We start from the raw sequence: 19,615 nt of genomic DNA on the forward strand, positions 1-19,615 counted from the left end.
ATAACTCAGGATACTCATGGTATGATAACAAGGGGGGGGGGAATTAAGCAAATTATTCCAAGAAATCTATCTGTGTTTACACAGGGCAAAACTTACACTTGAGTACAGAAAACCCCAGAGCTGGCTTCTCTGTGGACAAAGGGCAGTAAAGGCCAACAAGAAGACACCAGGGAGTCAGCCTTTGCAAGCAATATGAGAAGAAAGAAACAAAACTATTTGCTTGAAGCAAAGGGAAGAGATCTAGGACACCGTGCCCTAAGGGCAGCAATCTAAAAGTAGTCACCAAGCGAGGTCAAGATGCCCAGTCCCATCCAGCTAGCTGTCTCTCTGCCTATCGCCTCTTGTTGGTTACTTTAAATATAACATTGCTACACTTGTTTTAAAGAGTGCTTGGTCTCTGAAAGGAAAGCAAAATGTGTCTTTAAAAAGTCAGTATGGTACAAAGGAGGACAAGGAGGATGTATTGTTTATCACTAATACAGTAACTCATTCAGTGAGGCTTCCTAATCCTGGTGCCCTTCAGATATGCTCACCTAAAATATCCATCACCCTCAAAGAACAGTTCATCAGCTGTGTTGCCTGGAGATGATGGTGTGTGTGGTCTAATACATCTGGAGGATGCAAAATTGAGGAAGCCTGGCTTATGCGCTGTCTAGCGGGTGCTTGTAACCACCATACAGCCACACTGTACAGTCACAACAGCAGTGGTCACACTAAATGAGGACAGAATCACAAACTGTCACAGCCTGCTCCAAGTACTGTACAAAATGTACTTGTGGTTAACTAACCATGTGGGTGGTTCGGCATGGTTTTCAGATCCTGAGCGTTCACAGTGATACTCCTGCTGTATGGTTTTCAGTGGTATGCAAAATTATAGTCTAGGAGCTCAGTTGGATGAAATCCAGGGCTTGTGCATCCCAGAATCTGTCTCTAGAAGTGGCCATCCAAATACTCCCAGGGCATAGGATACCAGCATTCTCCATTGTCTGTCCCTCAGGAACTGGCATTGAAAAATATGCTGCCTCTGAACCATTTCTCTCCCATATTTATTCTCTGAGAGTTAGACAGAATCACAAGCCATTCATCTAACTGGTTTCTCTTCTGTGGCTTTTGAGCCCAGATAGCAAACAAGTAAGCTTGCCACAAGCACAACAGTTATATGGTGAGGATGTCCCAAGACACTTTGCTGCCTGAGGAAAAGGACAAGATGGAGTATTCTCACTGCTCCACACATATAAAAACTGACTCTGGACTCTTACGTAGTTGCATTTCATATCCACACTGGGGATGGAGCTATACCATCCATGGCTTCTGAGGTGGCATGCTAGATTAGATGGCCCAGACCAAACCATGTCATATATGGGGATAACCACAGATCATGAATGAGTTTCAGGAGGAAGAACTTGCAGATGGCATCCATCATCATCTGCTGTCTAAAGCAAAGGTCTCACGTATACTCCTGATAGGCTCAGATCTGTTAATGTGAACAAGTTTCCCTCTCTAAATCAGGATGAAAAGCATCTCTCTCTCTCTCTCTCTCTCTCTCTCTCTCTCTCTCTCTCTCTCTCTCTCTGTGTGTGTGTGTGTGTGTGAGAGAGAGAGAGAGAGAGAGAAACAGGTGCAATCTATTAACTTTTCTTAAGAAACTGCAGAAGAAACTGATCACAGCTGTACCACTGGTGTTATATTTGGGTTGTCCCTAGGCTGATGTATATTTACTTTACTTGACGACCTCTGCAGGACAAGCCTAATTGGAGAGCAACTGACTTCCAGGGGCATTCCTTTTCTACTATGAGGAGTCCCTGGTTTCCTTATTCTCCATCACCATCTTGCTGCAAAATAGAGAACAGCAGCTTTTGAACTAGGGTATGCCTACCCAAAAATAACAGTAGAGCATGTGTTTTATTTCAGATGAAAGGTATCTATAAATATGCATGTATAAAAACCAGTTGAACAGGCCAAGCCAACAAAGCATGCCTGTTTGGAATGTTGAGTCTCACTGGGCTTAATTGCTTACTTTGTAGTCATTATGTTAAGGATGGCAAATCAAAGCTGAGAGGAGAAAAGAAGACTGCAGGTGTATCACAAAGCTGTCTATTGTTTTTTATGTCCCACTTCAATGACATGATCCAGCAAACATGGGTGATGCTTGTAGGAATGAGAACTGGATGGGAATTTTTGAACTAAGGAGGAAATCAAAAAGAGATGGATTTCAAAGAAGATCTCTGCCATTCTTTTTTAAATGCCTTCTAGATCTTCAGTAAGATGAAGCTGGATTGAACTGCTGGATTGCTCAGTGGTTTAGGCATCTGGCTGGTTGGGAGTTCAATTCCCCCACTGTACTCTGTGACATGGGAAGAATTCAGCGATCCATAGGGTCCGTTCCAGCTCTGCAGTTCTTAAGTAACAGTAGAGTATGTGTTTTATCTCCACAAAGGAGTTCAGTGGGTACTCTGCACCTAGTTTTCCTTGTCCTGGAGGAGGCCAAAAAGGTTTGGTTCTTGTTATTTTTACAGCACCGTTAACAGCCCTAATTTTGAGAAATAGCATTGTATTTTGATTGCAAACAGCAGGGAAAGGTGTTTGGGGGATTTATTCCTTCCACTCCCAAAATAATTTGGCATGCTTTGAGTGCTTTATCTAAATGGCCGATGGGTGGGGGGCTACCATTTGAAGCTGTACCTCAGGCATCAAGTCTTGGACCAGCCCTGTCTTGGCTTTAAGGGCAGCCATATCAAAGGCAGAGAAACTAACACGACTTTAGCCCTGAGTCTCGGCTGTTTATATCTATGCAGTAGACCTCATTAAGGTGTCCCAATCATAGTTTCTGTTTAATAAAAATTAGAGCTCTATTTGTATTTCTCACATCAGTTAGAAGGCTATCCTAAGGGCAGAAACGTACAAGATAGTCAACTTCAGTAATAATAATTGTATGCTGTTAAGTTTATTCCAACTTACGGTGATCTTTTCTGAGGTTTTCTAGGTAGAGAAATACTCAGAAGTGATTTGCCATTCCCTTCTTCTGGGCTCACTCTGGGATTGTATAGTTTGCACAGGACCTCACAGCCTGACTCTTTCCCCAGAAGGCACAGCAGGGAACTGAATTCCCAATCTCTGGTACTGTACCTAAAATCCTGAGCTATCCAGCCAGCAAATAACATTTAGAAGGTGATAAAGTGTTATCTCTCAAGATGCACATTCTTCAAAGTTGTTATGTTGGGCAATCAAAAGGCAATCAGAACCTGTTGTTTCCTCAAAATGACCCAAACACAAGCAAGATAATGTGTAACTTGCAAAGTTTTTTTTAAAAAATAGATGATAATCACATCTCCTTTATTGCTTAAAGCACCTCTCTTTCTAATGCCACTTATTGCTGCGCTTAGTCTCAGGGATCTGGAACTGGGTCTTACTAAGTTGTCAAGAAACCACTGCTGTGTTAGATAAACCAAGGAGCCAGGATCATGGCAGGTAAGGCTGATGGAGAGACATAGAGAACACTGCCATTCAAATTCTGACAACAGTTGTGGTTAGGCATGTGAGCTGGTCTTGTGTGGTTCTCCCCTGGCAGTAGACCCAAGTTTTGCCCTAGCAGATGATGGAACAAACTCTAACCCCAACAGACTCTTGGGGCAAAGGATACAAAACATATATGGAAAATTTCCACTCCGGAGATCAGAAGGCTTAAATATATGAAAGAAGGGAACTTCAAAACAGAGATTAACTTTTGCTTCACAACACCAGGGCCAGGAAGGTGCTCTTCCTAAACATTGCTGAAGTAAGGCATTCCTACTGCATCCACGGAACACATTCGGATAAACCCAGTGATTGCCCCAAATAAACTCCTTGAAATGAATGGGACCTACTGGTCTAGTAAAGTGTGTTCCATTGATTTCTATGGGCCTATTCTAGTTAGGACTGGTGCTGAATTTAGCCCAGTGGAGTTTTATTCTGAGTAGATATGAATCGTTTTGTATGGTCCGCCTTCAACCTTCCACACATTTATCCGGAAATAAGTGCCTTGAATCCCACAGGATTTCAGACTAAACATTCATGGGCATCTTCTACTGAGAGTGTAGAATATGACGCACAGTGATGACTCTCCCTGAAGGTAAGCAAACTGAATATACAGTGATCATGAGAGAGAGGAAGTCGTTAAATTGTTTTAAAAGTAGCATGGTGAAGAAGGTAGATCTCTAAAGCCAGTATTATAGTGAGCTTTCACTGAGGAGAAAGTCACGCCAATGTAGTACCAGGGTGCCTTGCCACTCATGAAATTGTTGCCATTGGATAAGACAAGGGATTTTTTCCTCACCCATGAAGTCAACTTCTTCACGGGGCAAGACTTGTTTACGTGTCATGATCTTGCATCACTATGCCGGTTGGACTTTCCATTCAAGAAAGGCACAATAGGGCAGTGGCATTAAGAAATAAAATATTTTGTAAGTAATAGAAATGTGATTTAGAAAATCTAAACTTTCAAACAGTTTCCAGTAAGAAACATTGTAGTAATCTTTATTGTGGCAATAGAAAATTCTTATGGTTATGGAGAAATGGCAAAAGCATGACCTATAGTATAATCTAGAGTCTCAGCAACTAGGAATAGACACAAATCGCTAACCTGTGCTTTTAAATCAGACAATATGTGCATATTTTCAGTTAAGTATTACAATTTGGGTTAAGTGTCACAATCGGGAAATATCATTGACTTCCAATGTCTGAACCTTGCAGGGCAATATATGTTTATCGTGATATCTGAATACAAGCAAATGGACATGCCACAGTTTTTAGCCTGAAAAGTGACACAATGCAAAATGCAAATGCCTCATAAAAATCAGCAGATCTGTACCATAGAAGTCACATGCTGTTTTTGTTGTTTAGTTGTTAACTCGTGTCCGACTCTTCATGAGCCCGTGGACCAGAGCACGCCAGGCCCTCCTGTCTTTCACTGCCTCCCGGAGTTGAGTCAAATTCATGTTGGTAGCTTCAATGACACTGTCCATCCATCTCGTCCTCTGTCGTCCCCTTCTCCTCTTGCCCTCACACTTTTCTAACATCAGGGTCTTTTCCAGGGAGTCTTCTCTTCTCATGAGATGCCAAAGTACTGTTTTGGAGCCTCAGCTTCAGGATCTGTCCTTCCAGTGAGCACTCAGGGTTGATTTCCTTCAGAATGGATAGGTTTGTTCTCCTTGCAGTCCAGGGGACTCTCAAGAGTCTCCTCCAGCACCACAATTCAAAAGCTTCATTTCTTTGGTGGTCAGCCTTCTTTATGGTCCAGCTCTCACTTCCATACATCACGACAGGAAAAACCATAGCTTTGACTATGCGGACCTTTGTAGGCAAGGGGATGTCCCTGCTTTTGAAGATGCTGTCAAGGTTTGTCATCGCTTTCCACCCAAGAAGCAGGCATCTTTAAATTTCGTGGCTGCTGTCCATCTCCAGTGTTCATAGAGCCCAAGAAAATAAAATCACTGTCACTGCCTCCCTATCTTCCCCTTCTATTTGCCAGGAGGTGATGGGATCAGTGGCCATGATCTTGGTTTTTTTAATGTTGAGCTTCAGACTGTTTTTAGCGCTCTCCTCTTTCACCCTCATTACAAGGTTCTTTAATTCCTCCTCACTTTCTGCCATCAGAGTGGTATCATCTGCATATCGGAGGTTGTTGATATTTCTTCCAGCAATCTTAATTCCGGCTGGGGAGTCATCCATTCTAGCCTTTCACATGATGTATTCTGCATATAAGTTGAATAAGCAGGGGGACAATATACAGCCTTGTCGTAATCCTTTCCCAATTTTGAACCAATCCGTTGTTCCATATCCAGTTCTAACTGTTCCTTCCTGTCCCACATATAGATTTCTCAGGAGATAGATAAGGTAGTCAGGCATTCCCATTTCTTTAAGAACTTGCCATAGTTTGTTGTGGTCCACATAATCAAAGTCTTTTGTGCAGTCAATGAAGCATAAGTACATGTTTTTCTGGAATTCTCTGGCTTTCTCCATAATCCAATGCATGTTAGCAATTTGGTCTCTAGTTCCTCTGCCTCTTTGAAATCCAACTTGTATTTCTGGGAGTTCTCCATCCATATATTGCTGAAGCCTACCTTGTAGGATTTTGAGCATGACCTTGCTTGCGTGTAAAATGAGCGCAATTGTATGGTAGTTGGAGCATTCTTTGGCACTGCCCTTCATTGGGATTGGGATGTAGATTGGTCTTTTCCAATCCTCTGGCCACTCCTGAGTTTTCCAAACTTGCTAGCATATTGAGTGTAGCACCTTAACAGTGTCACCTTTTAAGATTTTAAATAGTTCAGCTTTAATGCCATCACGTCCACTGGCCTTGTTGTTAACCATGCTTTCTAAGGCCCAGTTGACTTCACTCTCCAGGATGTCTGGCTCCAGGTCAGCAACTACATTGTCTGGGTTGTCTGGGACATCCAAATCTTTCTGGTATAATTCTTGCCACCTCTTCTTGATGTCTTCTGCTTCTGTTAGGTCCCTACCATTTTGTCCTTTATCGTGTCCATCTTTGCACAAAAGGTTCCTTTAATAGCTGGAATTTTCTTGAATAGATCTCTGGTTTTTCCCTTTGTTTTATTCTCCTCTATATATTTGCACTGTTCATTTAAGAAGGCCGTCCTGTCTCTCCTTGCTATTCTTTGGAAGCCTGCATTCAATTTTCTGTAACTTTCCCTATCTCCCTTGCATTTTGCTTCCCTTCTCTTCTCTGCTATTTCTAAGGCCTCATTGGACAGCTACTTTGCTTTCTTGCATTTCCTTTTCTTTGGGATGGTTTTTGTTGCTGCCTCCTGTACAATGTTACGAGCCTCTATCCAAAGTTCTTCAGGCACTCTGTCCACCAAATCAAGTTCCTTAAATCTGTTCTTCATTTCCACTGTGTATTCATAAGGGATTTGGTTTAGATTATACTTGACTGGCCCAGTAGTTTTTCCTACTTTCTTCAGTTTAAGCTTGAATTTTGCTATGAGAAGCTAATGATCAGAGCCACAATCAGCTCCAGGTCTTGTTTTTGCTGACTATATAGAGCCTCTCCATCTTTGCCTGCAGATAACATAATCAATCTGATTTCGGTATTGCCCATCTGGTGATGTCCATGTGTAGAGCCGCCTCTTGTGTTGTTGGAAAAGAGTGTTTGTGACGACCAGCTTGTTCTCTTGACAAAACTGTATTAGCCTTTGCCCTGTTTCATTTTGAACTTCAAGGCCAAACTTACCTGTTGTTCCTTTTATCTCTTGACTCCCTACTTAATCATCCCAGTCCCCTATAATGAGAAGAACATCTTTCTTTAGTGTCAGTTCTAGAAGGTGTTGTAAGTCTTCGTAGAATTGATCAATTTCGACCTCTTCAGCATCGGTGGTTGGTGCATAAATTTGGATTACTGTTGAAAGGTCTGCCTTGGATTTGTATTGAAATCATTGTATCATTTTTGTGATTGTATCCCAGTACAGCTTTTCCCACTCTTCTGTTGACTATCAGGGCTACTCCATTTCTTCTATGGGATTCTTGCCCCCAATAGTAGAAATGGTAATTGTCTGAATTGAATTTGCCAATTCCCATCCATTTTAGTTCACTGATGCCCAGGATGTCAATGTTTATTCTTGCCACCTCCTGTTTGACCACCTCTTACATTCCAGGTTCCTATGCAGTATTTATCTTTGCAGCATCAGACTTTCCTTTCACTTCCAGGCACGTCCACAGCTGAGCATCCTTTCGGCTTTGGCCCAACCACTTCATTAGCTCTGGAGCTACTTGTACTTGTCCTCCGCTCTTCCTCAGTAGCATGTTGGACGCCTTTCGACCTGAGGGGCCCATCTTCCAGCATCATATCTTTTAGCCCTTTGTTTCTGATCATGGGGTGTTCTTGGCAAAGATACTGGAGTGGCATTGCCATTTCCTACTCCAGGTGGATTGCGTTTAGTCGGAACTCTCCACTATGTCCTGTCTGTCTTGGGTCTCCCTGCCCATAGCTTCTCTGAGTTACTCAAGCCTCTTCACCACGACAAGGCAGCAATCCATGAAGGGGTGAAACATGATACAATGCCAAATGCAAAAGCCTCATAAAAAGGAGCTTATCCGTGCCATAGACGTCACATGCCTCTGTTTTAATTCCTTCTCTCCTCCATTTCCATCTTGCAAATCCCACCACTTTCCACATGAAGGCACCACTGCACCACATAACCGTCTAGTCTAGTGGAAAGGGAGAAGCAAACCGTAATAGCAAAGCAAAGCTATCATGTTCTGTTTTTTTTTTCTGCCCTAGTCATTGTCTGGATTCATGTTGGCTACCTGCAAAGATGACACAGACACTTTTGATGTCATGTTTAGAGGTCTAAGACCAAGCAGAAAATGTCCGTTTGAGCTTCTTCACAGGCAGAAATTATAGGGGAGCGCAATTGCAGCAATCCTGGGAGAGATCCATGAACCAGATCTTGCCATGTTCTTCTTTTATAGAAACAGCTGTGGGGAGAGATGCTTGCATCCATGCATTTAAAAATTTTCATTTGCAAGTTCCAAGCATTGTGCTGGAAAAGATCTTCAGAGTTATACAGGGGTGTGGGGAGCATATGTGCAAAGCTAATTTCCTACATTACATTATATTTCATTTCAGTGCCATTTCAAAGCTTGGTTGTTTGCTGCCTAATGTAAATCACCTATACCCACCTCCCTAGCCCTACAGAACTTTAAAAAGTGATACTTTTTAAAAACAAATTCACCAAGAAAAGGGCCTATAATTCACGTTTCTACAATACAGGTCCTTTGTCCTACCACCTAAAGCATGCTTCACCTTGCTTCATGACAAATTCTCAGTTTCCAGTTTTCTGCCTCTCAAACTCAGGTTACACAATTTGTAATGATGTTCTATATGTGTAGATAACAGACAAAAAGCTGGAAAATGCATTTTATTTGACCCTGTTACCATTCTACAGTGAGGAAGATTATTCACAAGTGGAAAACATTCAAGACAATTGCCAAACTTCCCAGGAGTGTGCATCCAAGCAAATTCACCCCAAGGTCAGACTGTGCAATACTCAGAGAAGTTGCAAAAAAAAAAAAACAACCCAAGAGTTGCATCTCAGACTCTATAGGCCTCAGTTAGCATGTTAACTGTTAAAGTTCATGACAGTACAATTAGGAAAAGAGTGAACAAGTATGGTTTGTTTGGAAGGGTTGCCAGGAGAAAGCATCTTCCCTCTAAAAAGAACATGGCAGCACAGCTTAAGTTTACAAAGTTGCATCTGAACAAGCCACAAGACTTCTGGAACAATATCCTTTGAACAGATGAGACCGAAGTGGAGATGTTTGGTCATAATGCACAGCACCACATTTGGCAAAAATCAAACACAGCATATCAGCACAAACACCTCATAGCAACTGCCAAGCACAGTAGTGGAAGAGTAATGATTTAGGCTTGTTTTACAGCCCACTACCTGAGCACCTTGCAGTTATTGAGTCAACTATGAACTCCTCTGTATACCAAAGTATTATAGAGTCAAATGTGAGGCCATCTGTCCAGCAGCTAAACCTTGACCGAAACTGCAGTAGGATAATTATCAGCAAATCTACAACAGGCTGGCTGAAAAATAAAAGAATTGAGGTGTTGCAATGACCCAGGTAAAATCCAGACCTCACCCTGATTGCAATGCTGCAGAGGGATGTTAAGAGAGCTGTGCATAAACAAATGCCTGTAAGCCTCAATGAACTGAAGCAATGTTGCAAAGAAGAGTGGACCAAAATTCCTCCACAATGATGTGAGAGACTGATATTCATACAGAAAATGATTATTTCAAATTATTGCAGTAAAGGTGTTTCTACAAGCTATTGAATCATAAAGTGCACTTAGTTTTCACACATGGCTTCTCTGTTTTGGCTTAATTTTTGTAAAATGTATCATGACACAGTGTTCACCTGAGGTTGTTATCTACCTAATTTTCAGAACTGCTAAGGACCAGGTGATTTTTATTATATCTTGATACATAAAACCATAGAATACAAAGAAGGTGGACTTTCTTTTTCACCTGACTCTATATGCTGTATATTTCAATATAATTTCTGATGAGAACAAAACAAACAAACAAACAAGAAGGATAAACAACTCTACAGCAGGGGTTCTTGTAGAAAAACGTACCAAATAAAAGATATTTGAGCAAGTAAAAGTGCAAATAAAAGCTCCCAAATGCAAGATGTGGGCCACTTTGAATGAGCAAGGCAGGAGATGGCCTTCCGACCAAGTTTCCCTGCAAATAAAAATATTCTGGAAATACAAGTGGCCTTGTCAAAATCAGCAGTGCCTTCTCTGGATTATGGCACGTCCAGGGTGTCAGGATGTTTTCAGGAACATGTTGTGCCTACTGCTACAACAAAAGCATTCTAAATCTCATTTTTCTTCTCACAATAATTTCTGCTTTCAGATGGATTACCTGATGTACTAATCAGTTCGGCTGTATGACATTTTTACTTCAACAAGGCCTGTATAAATGTTTTTAAAATGCATTTTCCAGATCACTTCTGTTCCACTTCAAGCGAGAGAAGTTACTTTAAAAACGAGGGTACCCTTACTATGATGTGGCATGAAGTAGTCACTCTAGCTGGATGATACAGATCACCAGTTTCCAAACTTTTTAGCACCATGCTTCTTTTTTTATTTTTTTAAAAACCTTCATACCTTTACATGCCTCTTCTTAACTACCATCCATTTCTCTTTAAAGAAACAAACCAAATTGTACTTTAACATTCAAAATACAGGCAAAAGTATAATTAATATGTTTTCAATTCAAAAGTAAGCACAAAACATTTTTCTTAAGAAATTCTAGATTCGAGTAACAAAAATCTGTCATGGAAATTTGCCTAAACTGGTAAAAATATGTTTTTATTTTAAATTTCTGAAAATCTGACTCCCCACTCACCTTTCCCAGGAATTCCTTCATGTCACCAAAGGGACATGACATACAGTTTGGTAATCAGTGATAAAAACAAAAAAGTCTAAGGTTGGTTGCTTCATACCCAGAAGAAACAGTCAACAGTCAAGCAGAGGAGTAAGCAATTTCAGAATTCAACAGTATATGTTTAATAAAGAACCTAGATGTAAGAAACCTATCACGAAATCTAATTGATCCTTCTCTGAGTGACTCTGCTGCTTGGGATCATGGCCCGGCAGCTTGTTTGTTGCTCACTTGTAAGCAGAGGACAAAAGAGCTTGCATCAGATACATGGAGGTTTAGCTAGGAAAGCGGGTGGAATCAAATTGCTTTGCCAGAGCAGGGTGAAAGTTACTTTCTAGACTGCAATTCACCCAATTTCCCAACTAGCATAGCCACTAACTGCCTTGGTCACTTTGGGAATTGGAGTTGCTGAATTTTTTTTTTTAGAGGATTCCCCCCCCCCCCAGCTTTGTTCCTGATAAGCAGCATTTGAACCCTTAAGCTGTCATTTTCAGGGCAGTCAACACGACACTTGACACCACAGGACAGCAACAGCTGTTCCTTAAAATGATGCTGAAAACTGACCCAAAGCTATGATGCTTTTGGCCAAAATACTCCAGCAACAATTTTAGGGGGCATCCTTTCTAACCAGCATTTAAATCTGTCTAGTAAATCCCGCAAAGGAAGCGTGCAGACAAGGCTGGACCATGTGTACAGATGCCTGGGCTAATCATTGGGTAGGTCAGTGGAAGAGCCAAGGATGCTAGACTTCGGGGCTACGGAGGATTAGAGAGAGGACAGGCATCATGTCTCCAGGGAGGGAGACCACCAACTGGAGCCAATGCAAAGCCAAGCCTTAGAAGCACTTCAGAAAAATGCCACTAAATTTCAACCTCACCCCACCCCCACCCCAGATTCAAGACGTGGGCCACTTTGAATGAGCAAAGCAGGAGATGGCCTTCCGACCAAGTCTCACACAATTCCTGTTTCAGCCTGGGACTAATCTTTCCTTTGCCGCAAGAGCTCATGGTAAGTTATGGTTGGTTATAGAAGAAGCAGAAGTGGAAAACCTTTTTAAAGCTGCACAAATGGTACACTAGGTACAAAAAAAAGCCAAAATGAGAGAGCAAAATGGGTGAAAAAGTAGTGAAACAGAAATGAGTAAATGAAACATACAAAGTCTTAACAACTCTACCAGCAAGGTACCTCATGCTTAAAATATATATTCTGGCTGGAATTTGCAGGTAGAACCAGAGGCTGAATTCACCAGGCTCAGGCAGGGATCAGGTAAGACAAAAGTTTAGTGTTTTTAACTATATATTTGCTTTGGAACTTGCAAATAGAACCCCACAGCCTGTTATGACAACAGTAGGATTCTGAGAAGGGGAAATCAAAATAGTTCTTTTTAAAAAATTCAAACTCTGCTTTGCTTTTAATTTGCCTCTAATTGGCTTTACTGTATTTATGTTTTAAAGTTCTGTGGCATTTCTGTTCACAAGAATCTGCGTGTGGCTGAAAAACACCTGAATAAAATTGAATTGTGAGCTACTTTTTACTCCAAATCTCTGTTTCTGTGCTGTGCAATTAGAGTGCAAGCTTGAAATTTTTGCTCAAGCAGATTTGGGAAGTAATCAAGTTGGGTTTTGCTTCATACTATGCCGCCGCCACTACACTCTAATGGGGGGTAACTCCTCTGTGTGGGAAAGACAGTTGAGGGAACAAGACAAATGGCCCTCCTTGGTCAACTCAAGTGGTGGGAGCTGAAAAGAGCAGCAGGAAACAGCAGGATAATCACCACTCAAGATCATACCATTTGATTTGTCCTGCCTCTTTTTCAAAATGGTTACAGAAGAGCTCTCTCAAGGCTGCATAATGCGTGACATGTGTGTGTACTATGCTGATTGTAGTGACTCTTGAGACAGAAGAAAAAACATTTTCCACACATTCATAGTTAACGAAGCCCAACTCAGAACTCAAGCCTCCCTACAGTAGGTCTCTGTAGGATTCAATAGCAAAAATAAACAATTTGTGCATGTGTGTGCACACTTATGCGCTATGGTCATAAAGATATATAATATTATCATTGATCTCTGACTGGAGATAATAAGTAGATTTTCCTTCCTCACTCTGTTAACAGCTGAGAGGGTGAATGAACAGGGAGTAGCTCTAAGAGTGGAACTTTGGGTGTGGAAAGGACTAGCTCTGGATTCTTTGTGAACTGCCCAGATGTCCCCCTTCTTTGTTGTGTACAGTATAGTCAAAGATCGAGAGAGGCTTGGTGGTGGTTACTGATGGCAAGGACAGAAAAACTGTCCGCACATTCCCATTTTCACCCACCTTCATGCACTGCATATTCAGTTCTTTCAGCTGTTCAGTTCCACAGCATATTGCTACTGAGACATCCATGCCTTTTGCAAGCCATTTTCTCTTAGCTAATGTGCAGAAAGCAAGCGAGCGAGCGAGGGAGGGAGGGAGGGAGGGAGGAAGGAAGGAAGGAAGGAAGGAAGGAAGGAAGGAAGGAAGGAAGGAAGGAAGGAAGGAAGGAAGGAAGGAAGGAAGGAAGGAAGGAAGGAAGGAAGGAAGGAAGGAAGGAAGGAAGAAAGAAAGAAAGAAAGAAAGAAAGAAAGAAAGAAAGAAAGAAAGAAAGAAAGAAAGAAAGAAAGAAAGAAAGAAAGAAAGAAAGAAAGAAAAAGAAAATTCACTCCTTGTGAATACTGACCACTACGAGACAAGCAGTCCATACCTACTCAAGGTATTCTCATTTGACACCTGGAGCAGTGGCCTTGACAGTTACTGAATGAACACAGGATAGGGTCAAGATTGGTCAAGATTGTGTCAGAACAGGATTGTACAGAGTTTAAAGGTCACTATTTTTAATACCATTTGGCATGGGGGACATGAGTGCTGCGTTTCTTGTATGAGTTTGCATGTGCTGAATTCATAGTTTCAAAAATTATTTGTTCATTCTTTTGCATCTTATATGCATTAGAAGCAACCTCAGATTAAGCAGACACCGCATAACACTATAACTCAAGTGCTAGGCATTATGGGGAGAAAATATGAGATATTCTAAAACTCAGCATAAAATCACAAGAACTGTCCACATGTTTACACACATATACACACACAAGAACACACTGCTACTAGATGCTACTCCATGTCCAGAGAGAGAGAGAGAGCAGATTGTTGTAAGTATTTGATGCTACAAATGATATTATCTATGGCTGCCAAGGCGTATATGAAAGCTCTCCCTGCCTCTGAAATTAATAGCAGTGTAGTTTGCCTCTGCGGTGTCTGCCAGCTAAGGTTGTAATCTAATCACACTGCTTTAGCAGCCATCACTTTTCCTCCCACACTGTCACATATGCCATCACATTGCATCACAGATTCCAAAAGCATGCCCAATCGGTGTAATATGCTATGACCTCTCTCTGCAACACATCCACAGATTTGTGGGGCTTGCCTTTGTTCTACACATTCGTGAGAGACCAAAATAACAAAAGCAGGCCTGCTGTGAAGGATACTGGAGTGGAGGAATGGATGTATGCAACTCCTCTTCCTCTGTTTACTGCCTGCTAACAAGTCAGATGGTCTGCCTATCAGAAAAGAGGTTTTCTGCAGCTCTATCTTATCACTACTGCCTTATGCCCTCTGTTGTTAGGAGTCACTCAGGTTCCGATCATCCCAGCTGCACCTCCAATTGGCTTGAAAAAATAAATAAAAGCAGCATGACAAAATAGAGAAGGATTTATTTCACTCAGAAGAAAAGGACAGTGACTCATTCAAGCCAATTGGAATTGCCGCTGAGATGGCTGGACCCTCCATTTCTGTCTTCACAATAACCCTGTGAGGGGTGTCACAATAAGAGAAGAAATGGCTGACCCAAGCTTCATGGCTCAGTGGAGATTTGAATCAGGATCTCCCAAGGCCCAGGCCAACACTCCAATTGCTCCCCCACCCCAGGTTCCCATTTTGTATTTTGGCAAATTAGAAAATGATTGATAAATCACGCCCAATAAAAAGAAGCCCTTTGACTCAGACCTTTTCAACATAAATTTTAAACAGTGGAGAGAGAATTGTTGCCTCTCTGTGCAATCATTGGTACCATAAGATTCGTCAGCGTATCAGCCATGTTGACTGGGTGTGTGTGTCTTTGTGTGGAAGTTGTAGTCTAACACAACCAGAGGGCACCAGGTTGCAGTAGGCTGGACTACAGGCAGTTCAGTTACTAGCTGCATGGATGTGAATATGATTCATTCGTCAACTGAGAAATGCAAGTGAAACCATAGCTCCTGACACCCCCTCCTCTAAAGAAACAGCCGCAAGCATCACTGTCAACCTTTAGCTGAACAGTTTCCAAAGTAGTCTGAGAGATGACAGATTCCCGTCAGTCTCGGGTAGCAATGAATTATAAATACACTACCAGCCCGCAGCCACCTGACAGGGTAGTCCTTGAGTCCTGCGACCTGTGAGGGAAGGAGCTGTCAGCTCTAAATTTGCACAGGGACACATGTTATATAAAACTGCATTAGTCTTTGACCTCTTGATAGATCAGCACAATAACTGGGCAGCCAGGCCAGACCAACCTGAAGGAATGTCACCCTTGTCTATGATGCCCAGTAATCTCACAGTACAGACAGTGTGACCCCATTATAATCCATGGGGGTTTGCCTATGGATGTCCACAGGAAGTAAGTGGTTCAAGTTAACTGTTATTAGACTTGTTTTTAGGAGCCTGTCACAAACTTGACAGTCTTGCAACTGGGACATCAGGTGGGCAGGGGGTATGATGGCTAGAGAGACATCCATGCTTATCTTCACAGCACTCTGGGCTTTGTTGTTATTGTTTCAACTTCTATCTATTTATTATCATTACTAATAAAGTGGCAAATTTTGTGCAGCCACCATAGCCTGCCACCTTTCTTTCATAACATAGCAATTTTTCTTCCAGTCTTGGGTGGTTCTGACATAAATTCTGGCATAATTTTTTATACTTTGAGACATATTGCTTGGTATAATGATCGCAAGACCAGATAGGCCAGATATAAATAAAATAAAATAAAAAATAATCTATGTTGCATGTTTTGAATTGTTTTACATTGTTCAGTTTGTTTGGTGCTGGTGTTTGGCTATATAAAATTCATTCATCCATTCATTCACTCACTCACTCACTTCTATCTAATGTTTCTTTTAAATGCACACACCAGATAATACAACAACTTCATTAAAGCAAGTGTAATATGTGGTCACTGAACTGATTCATTGGTGATTTAACTGGAATGCTAATATAAAAATATTGTATATAAATAAATAAAGGCTGTAAATACAATGGAAGAGGATGAGGGAGATAACTTCAAAAGCTTATTTCTACCAAGGTATGAAAGAAGCACTAATTCCTTATCCTGCTCCTCCTTGACTACAGAATGACTATAGAAGAAGAAGAAGAAGAAGAAGAAGAAGAAGAAGAAGAAGAAGAAGAAGAAGAAGAAGAAGAAGAAGAAGAAGAAATTCTTTAGACTTCTTTTGCAAAGCACTTTGAGGACATTGGCTTAAAAGAAAGTCTCTGAATAATGTAAGTAAATAAATATCTAGGAAATACATAAATAAATACAAATTCATACTTCTTGGTTCACAGAACAAACGAGCTGAAAGAAATATTGCACATGCAAATAATAATTTGCACAGCATGGCAAAAATTAGAAGTGACATATCAGTCATATTAAATACGTATGCATTGGTACCATCCTGACAATAGTATTTCACACCCTAACTGATAGACTGAGGGCATATGCTGCTATCTCTTATTACAGTTAAAAAGATTCCAAGCTAATCAGTCTTTCAGTGGGAGACCCATGTAAATCACGGGGGGAGGGGGGAGAGAAATACAACATGTTTCTGCCCTAAAGCTTCCAAATTGACAGAATGCTTCCATTTTTTTAATTCCTAGGTATAGAATACCCTGGGTACAGAATACCCAGTCTTTGCTGAATGTGACAGGCCTGAGTACCTGATTACTCAATATGCCAGTAACATGGTTTTAACTTTTTGTATATTTGCTGAGATAGGGGGAGATTACTGTGCACTTTTTGATGTTGATGTGTCCTACAAGGTATTCTGATAACAAACTAGCTTTGTCAGCAGACTCTTTGCCTCTTTTTTCCAGAAATACCTTCCTGAACAAAGGAATGCTGTGAACCTTGACAACGGAGGCAATCAACCTATAGCCAAGGTTTTGTGTTTATCATTGAATGATACTTTTGGTGGGGTTGTCACACTTCAGACTGGCCCGAACAGACCCAGGAACACACCACCATATCCCGTGCTTGACACAACTATAATATCCAAGAAAACAGCTTTCCAGAGCTGTCAGTCACAGGATGTCCCAGCTCACCTCTCCTGTTGTTCTTGCCCAACTAGGAGACTGACATTAATCCCTGACTGCCAGCTCTTTGTACACCAAGAGATTTGAAATAAGGAACTCATGTTTATATACCTCAGCTCCCCAAAATAACCTTTTTGCAGTAGGGCTAGCCCTACTCTTTGGCAAAGTGAAGCAGCTGCCTCAGCCAACACATCTTGAATGTCACAAAAGGGTGGGAATTTTTTAATCGTTTAGTTTGTTGCTATGGTATTTTCACTGTCCCAAACAGAGGATTTTCTCCTTTATGCAACAAAAATATCTTGGCTGGCTTTGAATACTTTGCATCTTCACTTGGGGCAGAAGGCGTCAACTGTGCTGTGTCAGACAGCAAAATGTCTGGCCTCAGCCCTGCTTTGATCCTCTCCCAAATCCCACCTGCTTTCCACTAGGAGATTGTCCCCTTCAAGATATCCTAGCCATGTGTCCCACCCTAACCTTCATTTCTGCACTTGTAGGTTCCAGGCATGAAGCTCCTCCATCAGTTATATGTTTCATAAGAAAGCAAGTTTTCCAAAATCATGGGAAGGTTATTTAGTGTTAAGCTTAACCAACATGAAGATGGTGATACTGTATGAGCACAATTGCTCAGACAGACAGACAGACAGACAGACAGACAGACAGACAGACAGACAGACCTTTTATTGGATTCATGCCAGCCCACTATGATTGCATGTTCTTCTTCTTCTTTGCATTCCTTTCCTAGATGTGTTTGGAGATCGTCATAACTATTTTGACCTTGGATGTGGCAGCTGTAAGCAATGGTACAGTATTTAAACCAGTGTCCAAGGTTTCTCAAGCCAGTAAGTTCTCTTTTCTGCACTTCTTTCCTCATGTTTTTTTTTTACCATGAATAGGGAACGGCAACAATCTGTATTTTCATTTCTCATTATGTACCCCACATTTTATAGCTTTTTGCATTTTATGTGCTTTGTGATTTTTCAGTTTTTATTCATTTGCCTTAGTACTTCTTTACCGGTCACTTTCCCAATCCAAGAATTTCTTGACAACCTGTGACAAATCTGCATTTCAGATGCTTCCATCTTTTTTATAATAGCTTATATTTGAAGTTTGTGATTACATGCCATACAGAGGAAATTAGAATATAAAGCACCATACCTATAAGGTGTCTATATTTGCTTATTAAAGTAGGTGGGGGAAATTGCCAAAAGGTGGGTTGATTTTAATATATGATTGACTATCAACACACTTTAAACTGTGTTGGTGGCTTCAGTCCAGGTTCTACCAGGCAGCTGTCCTCGTAACAACAAAGCATCACCCCCAACTGACATGACTAAGTAGTGGCATTCTGGCATTCTGGCAAACTACTTATGCAGCTAATGCTGAAACCAGCAGCTACATCTAGGCATGTTCTCTCTCTCTCTCTCTCTCTCTCTCTCTCTCTCTCTCTCTCTCTCTCTCTCTGTGTGTGTGTGTGTGTTTAAAATGGCAGGTATCACTACCAACTGTGAAATATTTCATTCTACTATCTATCACTGCTATTATGGCATTATAGAATGAAAACAGGTACTTCTAACAATAGATCAGAGCTGTCTAAACGTAAACTTTTCCAGAGGTTGGAGACATAAATATTAAAACCAATACATTACTGTTAACATTTATTCAGAAATGAATACGTTGACATTCATTCTTTTGAGTGAATATCATAACTTTCATTTGTTGTGTTAATCATTAATACTGTAGTGCATTAGTAGCACATCAGTTTTTTTAAAAAAAATTAAAAATCAAAGTTTCTAATAATTCCCAACCTCTGAAAATTATCCCTTGCATAATAACAAATTATATTAGCATTATATAATATATTGCTGCAGACATTTAAAAATTTAAATAATTATTGGTGTTTGGAGTTTAACAGTTTAATTATTTACTCTTTTAACAACTCAGGGGTGTCAGATTTATTTTAATTAATTATTCCCATCTTTTGCAATTTCCTCAGTCTATCAGAAAGTTGTATTTGATTCAACAATTTTAAAGTATGTGGAGAGAATGCATTCTTCCTCCTTTTTATTATTTGTTATTCTGTGGCAGCCAAAGGCCAGACTAACAATATAAAATATTTGGCATAGGTTTTCATGTACTGTAACCCACTCCTGCAGCCAAATAAAACTTGTTAGTCTTTAAGGACCCACAAGATGGCTTGCTGTTTCTATGGCAAAAGCTAACATGATGACCTGCTGGAACAATAAAACAATTTCATAAGAAAAAGTGGCCCTACTTTTGGCAAGTCATATGTCACTATATGA

The sequence above is a fragment of the Pogona vitticeps genome, chromosome 2 (genome assembly GCF_051106095.1).
Source record: "Pogona vitticeps strain Pit_001003342236 chromosome 2, PviZW2.1, whole genome shotgun sequence".
NCBI lineage: Eukaryota > Metazoa > Chordata > Lepidosauria > Squamata > Agamidae > Pogona > Pogona vitticeps.